Raw genomic sequence first — 23,042 nt, 5'->3', positions numbered from 1 at the left:
TTAGGCTAAAAAAGTAACTTGGCTAAGGTCACAGAGCCTATATTTGTCAAGAGCAAGATTCTGAGTTCAAATCATACCAACTTCGAAGTGATTTAAACACCTACATTACCTGCCATTTACAATGCTAAAACCAAAAGTTGTGTTCCCAAAGGAAGGCCATGATATATATACCACAATGAAATCATAGGCAAGACTATTTTTGAAAACTGGTGATTTGTTTGTTTGGTTTTTTTTAAAGATTTTATTTATTTATTCAACAGAGATAGAGATAGCCAGTGAGAGAGGGAACACAAGCAGGGGGAGTGGGAGAGGAAGAAGCAGGCTCATAGCGGAGAAGCCTGATGTGGGGTTCGATCCCACAACGCCGGGATCACGCCCTGAGCTGAAGGCAGACGCTTAACCGCTGTGCCACCCAGGCACCCCTGGTGATTTTTTTTTAAATGAGGGAAGTTATTTATCTTACATTATAGTGCTTGAGAGAATGAATGAATGAATGAGGCACTAAAATGAAGAGGTCTAAAACAGACCTCAAAGACCACTAATCCAATCCCTTAATTCTCAAAATAAAGGAACTGAGGTACAGAGAGATTAATGCAATTTGGTCAAATTCACATGACGGTAGAAACAGCATGAAAAACTGGGATAATAAAAAGTTGTGTAGAGATTTTTAAAGAGACTTATGTTCCCCACATCTTTATTGAACCTCGTTTTCCTTCAAAAATAGGGTCCATTTTACTAAAATCTGTAGGGCAGCTCTTAAGTTTGTCTATCATGATTTTCGTAATTTCTGGGGCCCAAATACAAAATTACAGAACAGGAGGAGAAAAAGGGTTGAAAACACATCACTGGTTCAAAAATGAAGTTCAACAGACATTTCTTGAGTACGTACGTCCCAAAGAAAAACATTTAATATGGTTATTTCATACCAAAATGGCTAAAGGAAAATTTTTTCACTCTTTTCTATTGTCAAGTAATTTTGCCACAGATGTTGCCAGCCCTTCCTCCAAACCTGAGCCTTGCTTCAGTCCTCTCTTTCAACACTCTCCCTATATCCCTGGGTTTCACACCATTCCTGATTCCCACTGGAACTTAAGCCTTAACACATCCATAAGCCTCATGAAGTTCAGAAATGGTGCAACTACTACTTATTAAATGGCTCTTTAAGCCATATCAGAATGTGTCAGAATTGGAAGAGCTCTCTCTGTTACACAGCTAAAAGGTCCAGCGTGGTCACCAAAACTCTGATCAAATCTCAGAAGTGTATGGGGGCGCCTGGGTGGCACAGCGGTTAAGCGTCTGCCTTCGGCTCAGGGCGTGATCCCGGCGTTACGGGATCGAGCCCCACGTCAGGCTCCTCTGCTGGGAGCCTGCTTCTTCCTCTCCCACTCCCCCTGCTTGTGTCCCCTCTCTCACTGACTGTCTCTATCTCTGTCAAATNAAAAAAAAAAAAATTTTAAAAAAAAAAAAAAAAAAAAAATCTCAGAAGTGTATGAAAAGAGCTAGTGATGAGGACAAGAGGCAACTGGGTATCAAAGAATAAAGGCTTACAAAGAAAAAACAGTGTTTCCACCCTTTCCCTTTTTCATCCTTGGTGAGCTGTGCTAACTGGTGTTTTTGCAAATACCCTAGTGTAAAAATTGTATGATTCACAGGAGAAATGTCCTTTAAGAATGGCTCCTATTCCTTATTCTAACTGTGAAATCAATGGTATAATTAGTCCACTGACAAAAATCACTAATAGTGTGGGTAGAGAGGCAAGGGAATATGCGTAGTAAACAGCTTTTCTGATTTCCTTTCTCAAAAATTTGATGGGAAGTAGAAGAAAGTTTTGCTTTGTATTGTTCTAAACAGTGAATCTGTTAATGTGTTCACAGTGGATCCCAAACACCATTAATATAAAAGCCACTTAGGAAATAAAATATTAACACATAATGATGAGGGGCGCCTGGGTAGCTCAGTCAGTTAAACAACAGCCTTTGGCTCAGGTCATGATCCCAGGGTCTTGGGATTGAGCCGTCCCCCCTACCCCGAATCGGGCTCCCTGCTCAGTGGGGAGTCTGCTCCTCCCTCTCCCTCTGCCCTCCCCCTTCTCCCTCCCTTCNCCCCCCCTTCCCCCCCCCAAAAAAAAAAATCTTTAAAAAAAAAAAAAAAAAAAAACATAATGATGATGTAACAGGGCAGGAGAAAAGCCCCAGAAAGGAAATCCCACGCAAAGCAGACTTCTAGTTACTAAGCTGTTTCCTTTCTTTCAATTTTTCACGTTTCACTGCAGAGCAAATATTAGATTTCCTGTAGGTATGACCCTTTTTCATTCTGCTTCCTCCCCTGCAGAATAATGTTCCATTCCAGACAGCCAAAAGTTTGCAGGCAAGGTATTTTTTTTTTCTGGAAGGAGTGGAGCCAGCTACATCCTTCACAGAATGGAGCTCCACAGGAAGCTGTGTTGAAAACCTGCAGCCCTCTGCAACAGCAAGTAACTAAAACTCCCTGACTTCAGGTCAGATCTCTACAGGAGAATAAACACCTAACACTCCTAGGATCTCAACACACAGCTATCAGCAAATATATCTGTAAGACGTGGAAAGGGGGCTAGAAATTCAAACACATCCTCACTGAAAAATAAGGAAGTGATATAGTGCTTTCTGAATGCTGCAAAATTCTTGCTCAGTCATCCACCCACCAATTATCTATTAAATATATGCTTTTTGCCAGGTTCTGTGCTGCACACTGTGCATGCAAAAATGGACAGTCCCTATACAACAAGGAAATCCCAAGCTCATACACCGCCCTGAGGTACAGTAAGGCAACATGAGTCAACTGGAAGAGATCAAAAGCCATGAATATTTAAACCACAAGGAACCTCAAATACATATCTTGAGCTTTCCTACCTTCATTCACACATTTCCCTTCAATCCCAAATCAAAAATGCCTGCCCACCCATTCCACCCCTACGTCCTTGCCTATTGAGACTATGCTCAAATGTGACTGCCCAGGTGGAATCAATCTTTCCACTTTACTCACATCGTTTAAATCTAGTACCTCATTCAACTGTCTGAGTCACCTTGCCTTGAAGTCCTCTTGGTTTAGCACATCGTCATTCTCACCCTAAGAGGAGATCTTGTTCTCTTTCTCCTACAATGGCTAACAAGCACCCCGTTCAGTTTGTATCTCAGTGGCATTGACAACATATGTTCACTTACCTCATTTGATACAATATACATGTACACCAGGTTTTATTATCCTCATTTTGCAGATGAGAAAAATTATGACTTTATCTAATTAACACAGCTAATAAATGTTTACTGTTAGGGTGGGGGAAAAAATGATGCACTGTTCAGGTCATATCCATGTTCCTTTAAGAAATACTTGCTTCCACTGTAAGTATACTAGATAAAGACAGTAAGACATAGTATTTAACATTTTCTATACCTTCTCGTGAACAAACGAAACTAAATCAAAAGAAAGTAAACTCGGGGCGCCTGGGTGGCACAGCGGTTAAGCGTCTGCCTTCGGCTCAGGGCGTGATCCCGGCGTTATGGGTTCGAGCCCCACATCAGGCTCCTCCGCTATGAGCCTGCTTCTTCCTCTCCCACTCCCCCTGCTTGTGTTCCCTCTCTCACTGGCTGTCTCTATCTCTGTCAAATAAATAAATAAAATCTTTAAAAAAAAAAAAAAAAAGAAAGAAAGTAAACTTCATGGCAAGGTATATGTTATAAGGTGAGTAATCCAGTAGATAAAAACTTTCTCATGTTTTTTACTGTAAAATAAAATCCTTAATGTCTTCTAAGGTATCCATATTTAGTGTTTTACTACCTTTGTCCATTTTTTATAAGGTAAATGGAATATTCTAATTGCAGTTGTGCTCTCCAAGTTCCTGTCTCCCTACCAGACACCACATGGCCTCCCAGAAGTGCCACCCAACTGCCACCAGCTGCCGCCACCCACAAAGGAATGGAGCCAAGTGGGGGTGCTGTGCAGGGACCCATGGGCAACAGGCTACATCAGAAGCTGATGACCCTTATGACCTTTTCTCTGCCTTCCCTGAATGAGACCTTTTCAAATGGGTGGGGACCTTCCGTGGAGCAGCTGGCCCAGTATATAAAGCCCTGAGGTGTACACTCTCCCCAGAGCTTGCCAGTGGCTACCCTTACAGTGCACCCACACGGTGAAGTTCCTCACACCCTGCTCCCACCCCAGCGTGGACAGGTGGGTCACATATGCCTGGACATCCTGAAGCACAAGTGGTCTATCCTGTATGATGTCAGGACCATCCTGCTGTCCATCCAGAGCCCACTAGGGGAACCCAACTCTGATAGCCCTTTGAACACACATGCTGCCGAGCTCTGGAAAAACCCCACCGCCTTTAACAAGTATCTACAAGAAACCTACTCAAGGTCTCCAGCTAAGATTTCTGACTGTCTAGCCTCTCTCCTCGTGCTGCCTTTTTGTTTTTTCCTTAGATGGTCTGTCCTTTCCTTCATTTCTATAGAGGAGTCTATACCTTAAGCTGTGGTGTCATTTTTGTTTTGTTTGTTTTTTAAATTAAGGCCTTAAGATTGAGCCCTTGTGACAAATCTATTAAATACATTCGGTTTAAAGAAAAAAAGGGGGGGGTAAACAGAAGGGGGAATGAACCATGAGAGACTATGGACTCTGGAAAACAAACTGAGGGCTTCAGGGGGGAAGGGGGGTGGGGGAATGGGACAGGCTGGAGATGGGTATTAAGGAGGGCACGTATTGCATGGTGCACTGGGTGTTATACGCAAGTAATGAATCATGGAACTTTACATCGAAAACTAGGGATATACTGTATGGTGACTAACATAATAAAAAAAAATAAAAGAAAATAAAAAAAAGAAAGAGAAAAAAAAAGAAATGGAATACTCATGACTACTCCATTTTCTAAAGCAGCACTGCCCAACAAATATGTAAAAAGTCACATAATAGTTGCATTAACAAAAGTAAAAATAGATGTTAATTTATTCAATTTATGTAATCCATATATTCAATACATTGTTTCAAACATATAAAAATTGAGATAGTTTACATTTTTGAAATTTTTAAGATCTTACTCAATTTGAACTAGCCAGAGTGTCCAGTATCTATATTTTGCTACTAGCTACCATACGGGGCAACTCAGTTCTAAAATATCCTGTCTTTATCAATTTTATACTTTGTATTTTTCCCATCTCCATATATCTGCACATGGCATTTCCTTGGCCAAAATGCCTTAGCTAAAACCCAACTTCTAAATCCAGTCTATGTCAAAATCTTCCCCATCCAATAAAGTCTATTACTTTTTCAATTATCTTTATCCTAGGCTAACTTTTTTTTTTTTTTTTTTAAGATTTTGAAGTAATCTCTACACTCAATGTGGGGCTCAAACTCATGATGCCAAGATCAACATCCTGTCTGATACAGTCCTCTCCCAGAATATTTATTTACACAAGAAAATAATTTCACCAACCCATTCTAGACTAGATTTTGTTGTTTTCAACTAAATTCCTAATAGAATCATTATAGTTTGTATCTTTATAACTTTTCAGTTTAATAACTTTCTACTAGTATCTCATTTTATCCTTAAACTCAGTAAGGTAGATGGTGAATTGAGGTACTACATCCATCCTTATCGTAATTTCATATCCTATTCCCCCTATGAAAAATTTCAAGCACAGAAAAGTGGCTCCCCCTTCCAACAAAAAAAATTAAAAAGGCGGGGAAGGGCATGCCTGGGTGGCTCAGTTGGTTAAGTGTCTGACTCTTGATTTTGGCTCAGATCATGATCGCAAGATTGTGAGACAGGGCTCCATGCTAGATGTGGAACCTGCTTAAAACTCTCTCTCCCTGGGGCACCCGGGTGGCTCAGTCATTAAGCGTCTGCCTTCAGCTCAGGTCATGATGCCAGGGTCCTGGGATCCAGCCCCTCATCAGGCTCTCTGCTCAGTGGGAAACCTGCTTCTCCCTCTCTGACTCCCCCTGCTTGTGTTCTCTGTCAAATAAATAAAATCCTTAAAAAAAATAATAATAATAATAATAATAAGGATTGTCTCTCCCTCTGCCCCTCCCCACCCCCAACCTGTGTGTGTGTGTGTGTGTGCGTGCGCACACACGTGCTCTCAAAACAACCACCAATGGATTAAGAGGGAAGATACTTGGGGTGACTGGCTGGCTCAGTCAGAAAAAGCATGCAACTCCTGATCTCAGGGTCATGAGTTTGAGCCCCACATTAGATGTAGAGTTTTTTTTTTTTAAATAAACTTAAAAAAAACATGTAAGAGACTTGAATCTGGTCCCAATTCTGTACTCTCAGTGAGCTCAGTCAAGTCATTTGACCTCCACAGTACTCATGTACATCATGGCATTATTAAAGCTTGGTCTACGTCATACAGTTGTTATAAAACAAAAACACCTCAATAAGAGACTTTATGTACTTTTTAAATTAAAAAGCTCTTTTAAGGTTATCATTATTCCTGGAATATAAGTGCTTCTTGAACATAATATTTACACCTATGCTTGAAAGCTGCTTAAATTGCATGAGTTTTCCTGAAGAGATCAGATTTTGCTCCTTTTTAATGTCATCACCAGGATGGATTTCATTTTCTCCCATAAATTACATTATCCTTCAACTTTGTTGTTGAAGAATAACTTGTGGGCACTGTTCTTACCATGCATAATATTTGAATTGCTATCTTCCGGTTCTTATCATGTGGTTATGAATATTCACCCTTAAAACTCAATATGGCTAGAACGATAAGTCTGAATGACTACATACAGTTATTAATATAATATTGCCTTTTTTCTCCATTATATACTTTATAATGTGCTTTGTGAATAAGGTTAAATAAATCATTTGTCACTGGTGTTTCAAAAGATTCTGGCCCATAAAGAGGTTACAGATCTCTCCAAAAACACATTAAATGTTTTTTTGTTTTGGTTTGGTTTTTTTAATCCAGGAAGCCCATTTCCAACTTTCTTTTGTTTAATGGCTTCCTTAAACAGGAACTGAGCTGGCCAAAGATTCCACATGTTCCAAAGACCTCTGGAAGAAATTATGGGCTTGTGTAGCTGGCATTACAATAATTGTGGATGTGATTTTAAATATAAGTAACTGGAAATGTAATCTCTTGAAGGTTATCTAAAGTAGCAGTATTAATAAATATTTTAATACAATTACTTTCCTACATCTATCCCAAGAATCTTGCTTTTTTTAAGATTTTATTTATTTATTTGACAGAGAGAGAGACAGACAGCAAGAGAGGGAACACAAACAGGGGGAGTGGGAGAGGAAGAAGCAGGCTTCCAGAGGAGAAGCCTGATGTGGGGCTCGATCCCAGAACGCTGGGATCACGCCCTGAGCCGAAGGCAGATGCTCAACGACTGAGCCACCCAGGCGCCCCAAGAATCTTGCTTTTTATGTTTTCTAAAATAAGCATTATAGAAATATCGATGTAATTATAGAAAATAAAGAGAAAGTCATAATGACGAATATAATAATTACACCATACTATAAAAAAAAAAAGTTTCCTTAAGTAATCTCTACATCCAACAGAGGGCTCAAACTCATGACCCTGAGATCAAGGGTCACATGCTCTACAGACTGAGCCAGTCAGGCACCCCAACTAAACCATACTTTCAACAGGAGTTAATACCTTATCTTATACGTAAGAACACTACTTGGATTGTTTCCTGTGTTAATGACTATGGTTTTATCTGGGCTGTTCTCATTATCTAAGTCTCGAAGACTTTTTCCTCAATAAGAAAAAAAAATGATTATTTTACCTCCATCTAGTTAACTGCCCTTAAAATAGCAGGAATTAAAACTAAGAACAAAATAATTATGGAGGGGAGGGAGACAGTTACCCACTTACTCTGAGTGCCTGAACAGAAGGGAGGAGTTCTAACCAAGCCAGTGACAAAACTGTTACTCATTACTCTTCCAGGGTGCCTGGCTGGCTCAGTCAGTACAGCATGCAACTCTTGATCTCAGGGTTGTGAGTTCGAGCCCCACGGTAGGCATGTGTGGAGCCTACTAAAAATTAAAAACAACAACAACAACAACAACAAAACAACAACAAAAACCTTTCAAAAAGCTCTGAGTATCTTAGGATAAGGCTCCCCAAAAATATGTGGTAAATGTATTGTATCAAATAACTTCTAAAACTCAAATAATTCTTAGTCATAAACTGGGACACCGGCTCATCCCTCTGAGCTATACACAGTTTGGATGCTGGCTCCCACTTCCAGTAAAGTACTGGGAAAGTGAAGGAACTAAGGAGATAGGTCTGAAAGAATGAAAAAATAAAATCAAAATTCAAGGTGCAAAAAACATTATGTGCCCCAGGTACTGTCACAAATTACTTCCTTTATTCCCTACGGTAGGAAATTCCAGGTGAGAGGTATTATATTACTACCACTCCCCCCCCCCGCTTTTTTTTTTTACAGACTAAAAAATAAAGGCTTAGAAATGCCACCAGTTGAAACAATATGGATGGACCTTGGGGCATTACACTAAATAAAATAAATCTGACCAAGAAAGATAAATACTGGATGATCTCACTTATATGTAGAATCTAAAACAAACCTCAAAGATATAGAACAGATTGGTGGTTGCCAGCGGCGGCAGGTACAGGGTAGGCAAAACAGGTGAAGGTGGTCAAAAGTTACAAACTTCCAGTTATAAAATAAACAAGTCCTAGGGATGTGATACACAGTATAGCAACTATAGCTAATACTGTATTGTATATCTGAATGTTGCTAAGAGGTCTTAAAAGTTCTCATCACAAGAAACTATAACTATTCGTGTTGATAGATATTAACTGGATATTGTGATCATTTTGTCACATATACAAATATTGAATCATTATACTATATTCCTGAAACTAATAATATATGCCAATAATATATATAAAAAAAGAGAAAGAAAGAAAAGGCTTATTAGGGGGTCCTATCAGCAGTATTTGGTGCAAATGAGATTCCAACCCCAGATGTCCAAGTTCTTTTCCCTGCGATGTTACCTCTCTTGACATCTAATATCCACAGAGAGACACCTAAGTTACTAATCACTTCCCAAGGCATTAGCTCAACTAATCCTTGTGAGTCAAGTCACGAGGGCAGGTATCTCTACACCCTGTGCAGAGGGGAAAAGCAGCTCAGACCCACTAAGTGATTTACCTAAGGTCACATAGCTAATGAATGACAAAACAATATTTCAAACTTCTGGGCTTTTTCTAACCCACAAAACTGTAACTGTGATGTAAACAAAAACTCAGCTTTGAATTTAAAACAAAGGCAGAAGCTATACATTTTGTCCTCTATATACAGCCAAATAATACTGTTTATCTAATAAACCACCCACTTCCTAAAAGGAGTTAAAATAGATTGCAAAAAGGAGCTATTTGTAATTGGACTTTAAAAATCAAAAATATTAGATGATCACTAAATACCAAAATACTAACACATTGCTTGATTTTATTTACTCTAAGTTTAAAGTGATTTCTTCCAGTTAAATAATTTTGAAACTGACTAGTTGCATTTGTTTCTTTGTGCTATAAAGTCATTTAAAATCTCAAGCCTATTATTTTCCCAGCATAACACATGTACTAAATTTCTAAGATTTGTTTTTAAAATACACATGAGATTATATATAGTGCCTCTACCTTCACCTTGTCAATGGCTATAGTCATCTAGAGATAAGTTTCACCATTTGCAGAAGATAAAATTGGCAACAAGACAGATATTTAGAAACCTGATACTGTATGCTCTATTTAGACCTTCATGAGGATATTGTACAAAGCCCTGCCTCGAACTGTGTAGAACTTTCTATAAATGATTCACTTCTAAATTAGCTGCCCTGGGTCAGCAGTGGCAAGTCTTAAATAAAAGGTGAATCATCCTTTGTACTCTTCCTTCTTCGGTACAACCACTTTTTTAGTGAGCAAAATAATAGGACAAAAATAATTGTATCCAAAAAAAGAAAGAAAAGCAGATTTATATTTGCTAATCTACCAAATGACTTCCCACAGTAACCAAAAGAACATTTTCTTTTGCTAGTGAAAGCTAACCAAAGCAACTATGTGTCCAAGAGAGTCAAAAGTCTCAAAGCAATTCTTGAAACCTAAGTTTAAAAGGATAGGGAGAGGTTTTAGTCTTGCCTTTGTGGACATTACAGAAATACTAAACCGAGTAAAATAAATCAAATGTGTATAGCTATATATATATCATCCTTTTCCACAATATTCTTCCAGTCAGAACTTTATCCTAGTCTAATAATGCTGCAAGGTTATGTGCCAATTTTAAAGACAGCATAAATCAGTTATTCCCCTGGTCAGGTGCTGTCTCAAATTTTCCAGCTTTCTAAACCTACTTATTTTCTTAAAAGCCTCCTCTTATTTGACACTTAAAATGGAAAAGAACATACAAAGACAAAGGGACTATAACAAGAAGATATTTCACATCTAAGAACAATGTAGTAGGGTAGCCTGTGAAACATTATAAATTATATTAATAAAGACTTATGATTAAACTTTCCAGTTTACCAAATATACAAATTTAATTTATAAAAGATGGCCATCATATCTCAAAAGGGACCCTAATCAAAATTTTAAGAAGTGTTTGGCAGAATGCTCTTGTAGCACTATATTCATGTTAGCCCAGGCAGAAGACTTACAACGCTTACAATGAAACGGCTACAAGCACGTGGTATTTAAAGACCACGTAAATGGGGACACCTGGCCGGTTCAGTCAGTAGAGCACACAACTCTTGGTCTCAGGGTTGTGAGCTTGAGCCCTACGTTGGGTGCAGATTACTTAAAAAAAAAAAAATTCTAAAGAAACAAACCACCCAAATAAATCATGGGTAATTGGAAAGCAAGCATGGTGATCCACAGAGGTGTCAAGTGGGAGAAACAGGAGAAGGTAGTCTATTCCTTACAATTTCCTAGAACAGAAATTCTGTAAGAGAGGTGCACTTTACGAAAAAAGTGGGTCATCTGAGAAACTATAAACATCTTGAGAGAAAGATTGAAACTGATTTTTATTCTAAAGTAGGACACCTGGAAAGACAGGAAAATATACAAGATGATAGGGTGAAAGGTGACAGAAGAAAATGTACTACAGGGTTCCCTAGATGAGAGGTGACAAAGGATTGGGGGAAGGCAAACTCGCCGACCACCTTAGACACTTAAATTGTTCATTAGCAAGCTTAAGAAACACTGAAGGGAAAAAAAAAAAAGAAAACCTCTATGGGTAGGGCCGGCATGACACAAGTAAGGGCAGTCCTGAATTTAGAGGGAGTATATGTGTGAGTGTGTGTGTGTGCGCACACAAGTACGTGAAGATTCTTTTAGGCTCAAGGTTTTTTAATCCTGAACCATCTCCCATCCCAGGGACAGAGAGCCCCAAGAATGGAGACTGGGGAAAAGGTGGAAAGGAGCTGCCAAGAATAGAATTATGTCACAGACTCAGAGACACTTAGGACTTAGGCACAACCCTGGCCGGAAGACTCTCCCCTTTGCTTGGAGTAGTTTATTACTAGTTCCTCCTCCCCTGCTCTAAGCAGCTTCTTCCCACCCTCTGCTTGCCAACATTACTGCCATTCCTGCCTATAAAACTCCTGGGACTGGAGCAGGCAGAAGAGTTAAAGAGGGGAGGAGAACCCAGCAGTGTCAGGAGGCTTCCCGAAGAAGCTGGAAGGCTACCACAGGGTTCTATCCTCGACTCCCAGGAATGTGTCACCAAGCCAGAGCCAGGACGAGGAGTACCAGCATCTCCTGGCTCCAGGCGTGGTGCTGACACTGCGCCCTCACTCTCTGCTTCTATTTTTATAACCACACTGTCCTCTCCCTACACCCTCTCCAAATGCCTATTATTCAAAAACTTCCTTACTGCCCAGGAAACTGGCTTGTATATTGTTGGTGTTTAATTGGCAAATGTATGAAACTTTCTTACATTTTTCTTCTTTCTCCGTTTTTAGCAGGCAATTTGGTTACAATTAGGCAGACTCCGGGTCCCAGTTTACCACTGCTGTCCCAGAGTAACTTTTTTTTTTTTCAAGTAGGTTGCATGCCCAGTGTGAGGCTTGAACTCAAGACCCTGTGATCAAGAGTCTCATGCTCTACCAACTAAGCCAGCCAGGCACCCTCTACCACCCCACCAGAGTAATCCTTAATATCATCCCTGTCACCCTCTGAAGCGTCTGGATTTGGAATATAAATTATATGGCCATCTATTTATAATATATCTTCTATTAAGATGATCAAATAAGCATATTCCCATTCCAGAATGGCAGAACTAAAAACAATATGGGGTAAAAGGAAAAAGATAAATTCGGATGTTGAAGAAAAGCAGTGGCGTTCTTCCTCTAACCTTTAACATCTAAGTAATCTTCCCTAGAAGCTTCTTGGAAGCAAATATCAGTGTCTAAGACTTGAGAGCAATTAAGATCCTAGGAGACTTGAGTGTGCGGAGAGTTGAAAATGAGCTCTACATGTTCAGTGAGAGAAGAGGGTAAAATACAATTATATGCTGAGACAAATTCTACCGCAGGTATCCTCTATGCCTAGAAATAGGATACAAAGAAATATGGATATCATTAAGGAGTTATTTTTGGCACTTGAGAAAAACATTGACAAGTGCAACACAAAGCAATTCTGAATAAATTGGTATATTATTTCTCCAGTTTAACTGAGATCTTCAACTTTGATTTAAATCATTTATTAGGTTTATACTAAACTTTATTGAAGAAGGCCTCATCAGAAAGGTCCAGATTAGTTACTATACACAGAATTCCACACTGAAATAACTTAGTTTGAGGATCATGTATAGGAATACACTTTTAGATGTGTTTTCCTTATTTGGGGGGGGGGGGATTTGGCCAAGGGTAGGAGAATGAAAAAATGTACAGATTTAGAAGAGAAAAATTTAAAAATTACAAAAAGTACCCAAAGAGTTGTTTAAAAAAAAAAATGCATCTTCCCCAATGTTCATAGCAGCATTGTCCACAATAGCTAAATCGTGGAAGGAGCCAAGATGCCCTTCAACAGATGACTGGATTAAGAAGATGTGGTCCATATATACAATGGAATATTACTCAGCTATCAAAAAGAACGATTTCTCAACATTTGCTGCAACATGGATGGCACTGGAGGAGATAATGCTAAGTGAAATAAGTCAAGCAGAGAAAGAATTACCATATGGTTTCTCTCATCTATGGAACATAAGAACTAGGAAGATCGGTAGGAGAAGAAAGGGATAAAGAAAGGGGGGTAATCAGAAGGGGGAATGAAGCATGAGAGACTATGGACTCTGAGAAACAAACTGAGGGCTTCAGAGGGGAGGGTGGTGGGGGAATGGGCACATATTGCAAGGTGCACTGGGTGTTATACGCAACTAATGAATCATTGAACTTTACATCAAAAACCAGGGATGTACTGTATGGTGACTAACATAATATAATAAAAAAAATTTTTTTTAATTTTTTTAAATGCATCTTGTTTAAAGAAGGAAAGAGAATATTTATTGAATCATTGTTCTAGATACCTAACATGCTATTTCATTCAATTCTTACAACAAATTCCATAAGGCAGGTGTTATTTGTACATTGTGCCAGTGAGAAAATTTAGGCTAGAAGGTGGAACCTCTAGGAGTCAAGCCCAGGGCATGCCACTCTACCCTAAAACCCACCCGCATCATACAGACCTGAAAGTTTTTCTATCATGCCACCTTGACTCCCCATCCATCATAGGCCCCTGTGAACCTGTCAAATAGCCACAGTAACATGTGTTGCTTTGAGATATTATAAAAGCCCAAAACGTCACAGATTTAACAAACTCTGCATAATTACAATCCTATAACATTAATCCTAAAACTGAACATATAAAACCAACAAGTCTTTCTGCTGGTTTTTTCCTTACCACCTAACTTCACAGTGTAGAACAAGGACTTAATCTCAAGCAACTGGTTATAAAGCAATGTTGCTGGTTGGCGGGGGTGATATCGGCCCCTAATGAAACAGTTTGAAATTTTGTGGAGGCTTTTTTGGTTGTTACAATAATTGTGTGACACCACTGGCATTTGGGAAACAGGGGATGGTATAGGGATACTGAATGAACTCTAACACAGACAACCAGCTCAGTTAAGAGCTGTATGGCATTCCACATGATTTTCAAATTGGGAAGAGGAAAACAAACAAGAAGATTTATTTAAGCCTAAACCCTAGCTGCATTACAGATAAAGTATTTTTGGTTATCGATTTCCTGGATGGTAATTACCATGTAAATCAAGGAAAAGGCTTACCTGTTTGTGCAGAACTTTACCAAGAACTATTTATCATTTCAGAAAATCAAGGCACTCACGAGAATGCTATTTATGGTATGTTGAAAATTCAAATATAAATCTGCTCCTATTGTTACATTACAATTCTACAAACATCTACAAAAATTATTTATCCCTTATTTACACATTACGTAAAGAAAGTCAACAACATTCAGTTGAATATTGTCTTATTCTTTAAATCCAAACTTATTCACTACAAGTAGGTACAAGCACCTAACTGCTTCATTGGGTCTTCTAAGATAGTTTTCCCCATGTTGAAATCCTTATTTGTTTCTAATGTTAAAGTTAAGGGGCACCTGCGTGGCTCAGTCAGTTAAGCATCTCATCTGACTCTTGATTTAGGCTCACTCAGGTCAGGATCTCAGGGTCATGAGATCAAGCCCTGCATCGGACTCCACACTTGATGGGGAGTCTGGAGATTCTCTCCCTCTCCCTCTGCCCTTCCCCACCCCCAACATGCACGTGTGCATGCTCTCTTAAAAAAAAAAAAAATTAGTGTTAAGGAATATATTTTTTCAATTATGTATATAGGTAGGTAAAATTTTATTTCAGAGTAATAAATATGGTGTTACTTTGAGCCAAATAAGGTTAGGAACCACTTGTGTAAAGGAAAAGGTATAGGCTTTGGAGCCAGACAAACCTAAGATCAAAGACATCCCTTTAGACTACATGACTTGAATAAGTTACTTTTGCTCTGAGCTCCAGCTGCCTCATCTACAGATTATAGCCATTTCTAGGGCTTTGGGTAGGATGCCATTTCAGATAGGATGGCATGGGTTAAGTTGTAAGGGTAAATATTCAACAAAAATTTCCTTCTTAGTTCTCAAGATACGCTTCCCTTTCCCCACTCACCTCCACATAAAGATGGGAAAATTAAGACAGGAAGGGGAAAGTATAAAGAAAACAGGAGAGAGAATAACAGGAATCATAACCAGCACCTAATACCTAGCCACACCCAGAACAAACTGCTAGTATCAAATGTGAGAAGCTCTAAAAACTGGTTTTAAGTAACATCATTTACTATGTAGCTCCCCTTGGACTTCTGCTTTACAGAGAATAATTTCTGTTAATAGATTTAGTGAAAGAATGAAAATTAAAAGAGACCACTTCCCTTTGGACAAACATTATGGATACCTTTAACTGAGAGCCAACAGGTAGAGGGGAAGAGGAGGACCTGAGAGGTAGGGTGTGATTAATAACACTAAGAGGAAGTTGAGACTAGACACATCATATTAGGAATAGATCTTACAAATTGATCATAACTATCTTGCTTATATCCAAACAGTTTTGAGGCAACTACAAAAGAACTTGTGTGATATCACCATCCCAAATTTCCAAGCAATATATTTGATGTCACAAGAGCAGAAAATAAAGCCTAACTTCTAATATTTTATTTCAAGTTTCTATTACTGCACCTTACTGAATCATATACATGGAATTCTGTTTTCTGAAATTGAATTCAAAACATTTCATTTTTTTTATTTATCTGACAGGGAGCACTATTAGTGTTTCTATCTCGTGCTCTCTGTACAGAACTTCTTTAACAAGAAGGAAATGATCTCTAAATGATCATTTAAGTGCATCAGGGTCTCTATAATTTCAAGGATTTCTATAGTCCATCCACTTGCAAAGCAGACACAACTTTTGCTATTTTGTTTAGAATTTTAGAAATAAGAAAGAAAGAAAGAAAGAAAAAAAGAAAGAAAGAAAGAAGAGAGAGAGAAAGAAAAAGGAAAGAAGGAACTAACAAACGAACAAGCCTGCCTCTGGTTTGAAGTTCTGTTTATTAGGACTTCATTAATACATTTTGTTATATAGCTATAGTTTTTTTATATAGCTATAGTTTTGCATTTGTGGAATCAAAATTACATGCTAGGTATATATGCTGAACAGTAAATATACACATGACTCAATACTCTGAGGCTCTACCATAACTTTCTCAGCCAGATTCCATCTCATCTTTCTTTGATCTCTGCCTACCTCACCCCCTTCTGTATATTTGGTATCTGTGGCAACATCCTTCATTCTCCACCTTGTATTATCAGCATATGTATACTTCTTAGTTGGCCTTGTTACCACCACACCTATACACTGTTAGCTCCAGGAGACGGCATTTAGTAACCTTTGTATGTATTTTAATACTCTGTACATAAAGAGGACACTCATTTTTTTTATTATGTTCAGTTAGCCAGCATATAGTACATTAGTTTTTGATTTAGTGTTCAATGATTCATTAGTTGCATATAACATCCAGTGCTCATCATAACACGTGCCCTCCTTAATACCCCATCCCCCCACCCCCTCCCTTCTGTAACCCTGTTTGTTTCCCAGAGTCTGGACTGGTTTATCTCCCTCTCCGATCTCTTCCCATTCAGTTTTCCCTCCCTTCCCCTGTGGTCCTCTGCACTATTCCTTATGTTCCAAATATGAGTGAAACCATATGATAATTGTCTTTCTCTGCTTGACTTATTTCACTTAGCATAATCCCTTCCAGTTCCATCCATGTAGATGCAAATGGTGGGTATTCATCCTTTCTGATGGCTAATATTCCATTGCATATATGTACCACATCTTCTTTATCCATTCGTCTGTTGAAGAACATCTTGGCTCCTTCCACAGTTTAGCTATTGTGGACACTGCTGCTATGAACACTGGGGTGCACATGCCCCTTCTTTTCACTACATCTGTATCTTTAGGGTAAATATTTTTAAGTACACAGCTCTGGAGAAACATGCAAGTTGAAAAGTTCTTTGGATCTCCTCATTTAACCCAGTGGTTCCCAAATACCAATCTACCAGTAATAGATGACAAGCCAGCTGCCCAGGGGTATCAGGGAACCGTAAAAATCACAATATTCAGGCTCTAGTCCAAATTTATAGAAGTGGGGCCCTGAAACCAAGGTTCTTTTAAAAGGTTGCCAGGTGATTCTGGGATGCAACCAGGTTTGGGAATCACTGGTCTAGTCTACCCACCCCATATTACATATGAAGAAACTGAAAGCCAAAGAGATGGAAGACTTGCCCAAAGTTGAATAGCAATGTGAACAGAACAGCAAAAAGATCAGCAGAGGACAATGATGAAATTAAAACTATCTGGCCGAGTTCTTCAGAATGAAATAAAAGATTAAAGCATTAACTAGATTATCATCAGAGAACCTTTCTATCACTGAATACAACTGATGAATAGCTTTTTTAAAAAAATATGTAAGGTTTTTTGTTTTTTAAGTATGTACCTTAGAATACTGGCCTAAGGAGTAATATGCAGGGGGAAAAGGGGGAGCGGGGGGGNAGCGGGGGGGGGGGAAGCGGGGATTCCACAGTCAAATCAATGTAAGGAATGAGAAACACCAAGCTTTTTAAATTTTTAGTGGACTTCTTAGAGCCTTTAACATAAAACTGTGAGTCTACAAGATAGATTTCCCAGTTATGTGACAACTGAAGGCATTTTCTATAATAATATTTCAAGAGATTAGTATTCCTCGGAATACATTTTAGAAAATTCTAGCTTAACCAAAAACTAGTTAAATGTCTTGTCTTTAAACTGAACTCAACTGGAGGAAGGAGCTATGTATTTTTAACCTTCATGTTCCAACATCAAGCATGATACTGGACTCATAGTAAGCACTCAGCTAGATGGACTCCTTCAGCAAATATTGGTTAAAGGTAATCAGGCACGTGTTGTTTAGCTGATAAACAGGTTAAAAAGTTGGAATACAATGAAGCCCCACTCAACTCCAGAATTATAAAAACATTTGAAAAATACCTGGCATTGATCTACATGTTTATAATCTTATATGGTCACTACTATCAACACTATTTCACAGAGGAGGAACAGAAACAGAGCAACCAGTAACTTGCCCACAGTCTCAGAGATAATATGTGGCACTCCCAAACACTGAGCTATATGATCATTCAGTGCTTCTAGACAGGGGGAAAGTTTAAGACTACAGCACAGAGGTGTTAAGAGTGACCACCTCACAAAGGGTTGTCCAGAAAAAAGTACATACATGCTTTTATTTTCATCCTGCCTACCAAAGCTTCTGGGTCCCTTTTTCTTAAAATGCAAGAAATATGGATGTAAAAAAGAACCCTACTTTAGAAGAGCTCGGAGAATAGACCAACAAATGCCCAAAGTACTCACTCTGGCTGGTATTGGTCATGGACTCAAGAAGTATCCATCTCATAGGCAGGAGGACTGGACTATAAGCTCCATAAGGGCAGGGGTTATAATCTGCTTTTGCTCTTGCTCACTGATGTATCTCAAGATTTGGAGCAGTGACTGGCAAAGTCAATAATCAAAAAGTCTTCTGATGAGATTGAACAGGCCTAATATGTATATCTTCTATTTTAAAACTATTATACTCTTTTGCTATAATTCATAACATGTACAAATGAAAATATGCATTTTTTATAGGATAAGCACCTCTTATTAAAGGGCATCAACCTTTTCCCAAGTACTTGGTTCTCTATACACATAGCAGGAAGATATACCTCCCCAATGGTTGCTTTTGAAGAATTAAAATTCTTGCTAGCATTCCAATGTAGTGAAGAAGTCCATCTGGCTCTGCCAAGTGTATGGCTAGCAAGATTTATCTGGCATAAAGGGCCCCCAAATAGTTCTAGCCATATATTCAAAAGGTTGTAGAGAGGCACCATTGCTTAACTATACAGACAACAGAAACAGAACATAGAAGAGGCTTTTCAAAATGGGCTAGATTCTATTCCAGGAGTAATACTGAAGCCATCCTAAAAGGTAAAAATTTACCTATTTCCCCTGTGGATTTCATTAATTCAACCAGTAAAAATTTTAACTATACTTTTGATACTGTCTCATGGGTTGGAAGGGTGACTGGAAATCAAACCTCATCTGCTTAAGTCTTAAGATACAACTATCAGTTAACAAGAAATACAATGGCAGGGGATGATAAGCTACACTACAGGGATGCAATCAGCAAAATACAAACTGAAAAACTACACAGAATAAACTACGTGGCTTCTTCAACAAATACATTGGAAGGGGAAAAAAGAGAATGGAAGGAAACCATGCATTAAAAAAAAGACAAGAAATTTAAAAGCAGCCAAAATTAGAGTATGGTGTTTAGGAAAGCACATTTAGGGGATAAAGCTTTTTTTTTTTTTTAAAGGGATTAATTACCATAAGTCAGGATAGTGGTTATTTGTAGGGGACAGATGGGAGGAGGTATTTGGAAGGTTCTGGGTTGGCTGGCAAGGACGGTTTTCTGACATGAATATAGTTACTAGGATGTGCAACTCATCCATTAAGTAGCACATTTGTTTCACGTGCTTTTATCTACTTGTTCTCTATTTAATAAAATTTTTTTAAATGGAGATTAAAAAAATATTGGCAAGTGTTGATAATTGTTGAAGCTGGGCACCTGGGAGGTATTATACTATTCTCTTTTCTTTTGCATGTATTTAGGTTTTCCATAATAAAAAGTTAAAATTGAAAAAAAAAATTTACTTCAAACTGCTAGTACCTGCCTAGAACAGCTCTCAATCTCATGGAAAGGACAGTAAATCAACAGTTATCATTCAGTCTATTAGAGCTATGGAAGCTCAGAGGAGAGGCAAGAGGTTTCTTGAGATGGGGGTGGAGCTGGGGGAGGGGGGAGGCTCTGGGTAGGGACTCCTGAGTGTAAGTAAAAGTTCTTTAATTAAACAAGGAGGCCCTTAGACTGAGGTGGTTCTAATACTTCAGCAGCCTATGTAAGCAAACCAAAATCTAAGCCTGTAAATGCCTCAGGGTTAAGAATACAAAACCTAGAGATAGCCAATCACAGTGAACTAGGCTTTCCTAAATAATGCAAACAAAAATTTTCTTTGCTTTAGTTTCCACATCTCTCTATAAAAAAACCTTGCCCCTAGTTCCTATCTGTGGAACACTTTTTTTTTTTTTTAAAGATTTTTTATTATTTATTTGACAGAGATAGAGACAGCCAGCGAGAGAGGGAACACAAGCAGGGGAAATGGGAGAGGAAGAAGCAGGCTCACAGCAGAGGAGCCTGATGTGGGGGCTCGATCCCAAAACGCCGGGATCACGCCCTGAGCCGAAGGCAGACGCTTAACCGCTGTGCCACCCAGGCGCCCCTGTAGAACACTTTTAATCACTTCTGGTTTGGCACTGTTCAATTCCAATCAATTTTGCTCAAATAAACCCTTAAGATTTTTAATATACCTCAATTCATCTTTTAACACAGTTAACAGGGAAGGAGAAGGGGAAAGATTCCCAGGTACAAGGAAGAACAATGCATAAATATCAAGGGGGTAGGGGTGTTGGGGGATGACGCCCGGCTGGCTCAGTTAGTAGAGCACGCAACTCTTGATCTTGGGGTTGTGAGTTCAAGCCCCATGCTGGGTGTAAAGCTTACTTAAAAAATATATGCTAAAAAAGTCATAGGGAACTGAATATAGTTTCAGTCTGGACGGGTCATGGAAGAGAACTACCATTCCCCTAATTAAAGTAGTCTTCAGAATACCTGTCATGTCCACAATCCTCTCCAACGTGACTCCTTTAACTACCACTCACCTGCCTTTGTACCTACCACCTGTCCTACAGGCTGGACCAGAGATAAGCCCCTGATCCACAGCCTCACAGACCCTGTCCCACCTGTTCTGTACCCAGACTTGCCAACACAGAGACTCTCAGGGAGTCTGAATTTGAGACACAATGGGGCACAGAAAGTAGAGCAGTAACAAAACAAAGACACAGATGAGGCAATAGAACCTTAAAGGAGCAAAATCAAAAGGATGAGAGGCATTAATCAGTCAAGAAGAGAAGCTGGGAGGGGGAGCGGGGAGGGGCAAGCTGAAATGGAAGGTGAAGGACAAACAGACTTGCTCTTAATTCTCCAAAGTCTAAAGCTACTGCTTTCACCTGGACAGCATGAATGATTCTACAGTTGTCCATGGAACAGGACTACCCAGCTGCAGAAGCCGTCCTGAGCTTCTTTACCTGCCTATACATCTTAATACAAACAAATACATACAAATTGCCTCAAGTAATCTGAGTGTTTCATCCCTTGCAACCTGCAAGAGCCTTTCATGTCCACTCAGGATGGGAGTGGCGGGAGGGAGGGAAGGCAAAGAGATCAGCCAACAGCCTCTGACGTAGCAGGCTAGGAGAGTGGTTGGCCTCTGCCCAGGGGTTCAGACTTTACTCTAGGATTGTTCACATGTTAACTTCAGGGGACTTCCAGCAAAAATCAACAGTTTTATTCATTCCTTATCTTCCTGATAGCAATGAGGTCTATAAGGCAGCTGCTTAGATTCTCCCACTTCTCAAAATAAGTTATTGGCTTTTGTTTTGAGTTTTTCATGTAAAAATGACGCTTAAGGGACGCCTGGGTAGCACAGTCGTTAGGCGTCTGCCTTCGGCTCAGGGTGTGATCCTGGAGTTCGGGGATCGAGCCCCACATCAGGCTCCTCCGCTGGGAGCCTGCTTCTTCCTCTCCCACTCCCCCTGTTTGTGTTCCCTCTCTCACTGGCTGGCTCTCTCTCTGTTGAATGAATAAATAAGATATTTAAAAAAAAAAAAAAAAGATCAATTCCTTTGTATAACCTGATTATTTTAAAAGATGATACTAAACTTTTTGTAAAAGTGTCCCTGCATTTATAAAAGTTAACTGCTCTTTTAGGCAAGATTTACTTTTTTTTTTTCTTTTTACTGAATTGCTCATTTAGCTGTTTAGAAAAAAAAAAAAAATCAGCTCAAAGGGATTTCTGCATAATTGGCCATCTGTTTCAAGGTAATGATCACAGGCTGCACCCTGAAAGTGAGTCATTGCTTAGATTCATAGTTTCCTTAGCTTCCTCCTTCAGGGACCTTGAAATAGGTAAAATCCAAATTAGTTTCACAACAGCATTTTTTTTTTTTTGAGGCAATATTTTTGTGGTGGGGTCTGAGGCTTCAGTTGAAAAGACCCTTTTTTTAAAAAAAGAAGTTTTCCTGGGTTTGTATTTGAAATTTTGAATGCAGTTACCAAGAACCTCACAGCTGCTATGTAATGGACGTAGAACCAGGAAACCTGCATTCAAATACTGGCCCTGCCCCATACCAGCTCAGTGACTCTGCTTAACTTCTCAGAGCCTCATTTAGCTTTATAAAATGAAAAGAACCCCTACCTCAGTGCTATAGTGAAGGTAGAACGACCACACTGTAGACTTACATGCCTAGCACAGCCATGGGCACATTATGAACTCCCAGTAAATCCACCACACCTGAAATCAGGTCAGGCCAAGTCCTTCACTTTCCCCACCCTCCCTTAGTAAAGAAGGTTCAACTCTTCATACAGAGCCATGCATAACCTTATAGCCACTGTTCTAGAAAAAGGCAGAAATTCTGAGCTAACAATTTATTGAACCTATTAAGGGGAAGAAATTTGTTTTGCTCCCACTGACAGCTCAAAACTTTATACCACAACTCCCCTTGCTGGGGGAATGAGACGAGAAATGGGATCTCACCAGAGTGCATTTTAATAAATTACTTATTTCAAAATTAAATATTGAGATACTTAAGACATACTATATGATGATGACCAATACTCTATCCTGGATATATTCTTAATCCAATTGGAAAACTCGCATTAATGTTGGTTATATGCATTAAGTATACATTATATATATATATATATATATTTGAAGTTATAAAAATATATGAACTTTGATATAGCAGGATTATATTATCTCAGAATT

The 23,042-nt window shown here is 39.0% G+C and overlaps 1 protein-coding gene and 1 non-coding gene across 2 annotated transcripts in view; both read right to left on the bottom strand.

Moving 5' to 3' along the window:
* GIPC2 (GIPC PDZ domain containing family member 2) overlaps nucleotides 1-23,042 on the bottom strand; it is a 73,955-nt gene that overhangs the window by 48,159 nt on the left and 2,754 nt on the right. The gene's annotated exons all lie outside the window — the stretch shown is intronic.
* Nucleotides 12,062-12,134, bottom strand: TRNAK-CUU. The gene has a single exon. It is a non-coding gene; the product is annotated as a tRNA-Lys (tRNA).

Source organism: Ailuropoda melanoleuca, chromosome 2 (genome assembly GCF_002007445.2).
Source record: "Ailuropoda melanoleuca isolate Jingjing chromosome 2, ASM200744v2, whole genome shotgun sequence".
Taxonomy (NCBI): domain Eukaryota; kingdom Metazoa; phylum Chordata; class Mammalia; order Carnivora; family Ursidae; genus Ailuropoda; species Ailuropoda melanoleuca.
The sequence above is the reverse complement of the archived record's forward strand: the minus strand, read 5'-3'. Positions and strand labels throughout refer to the sequence as shown.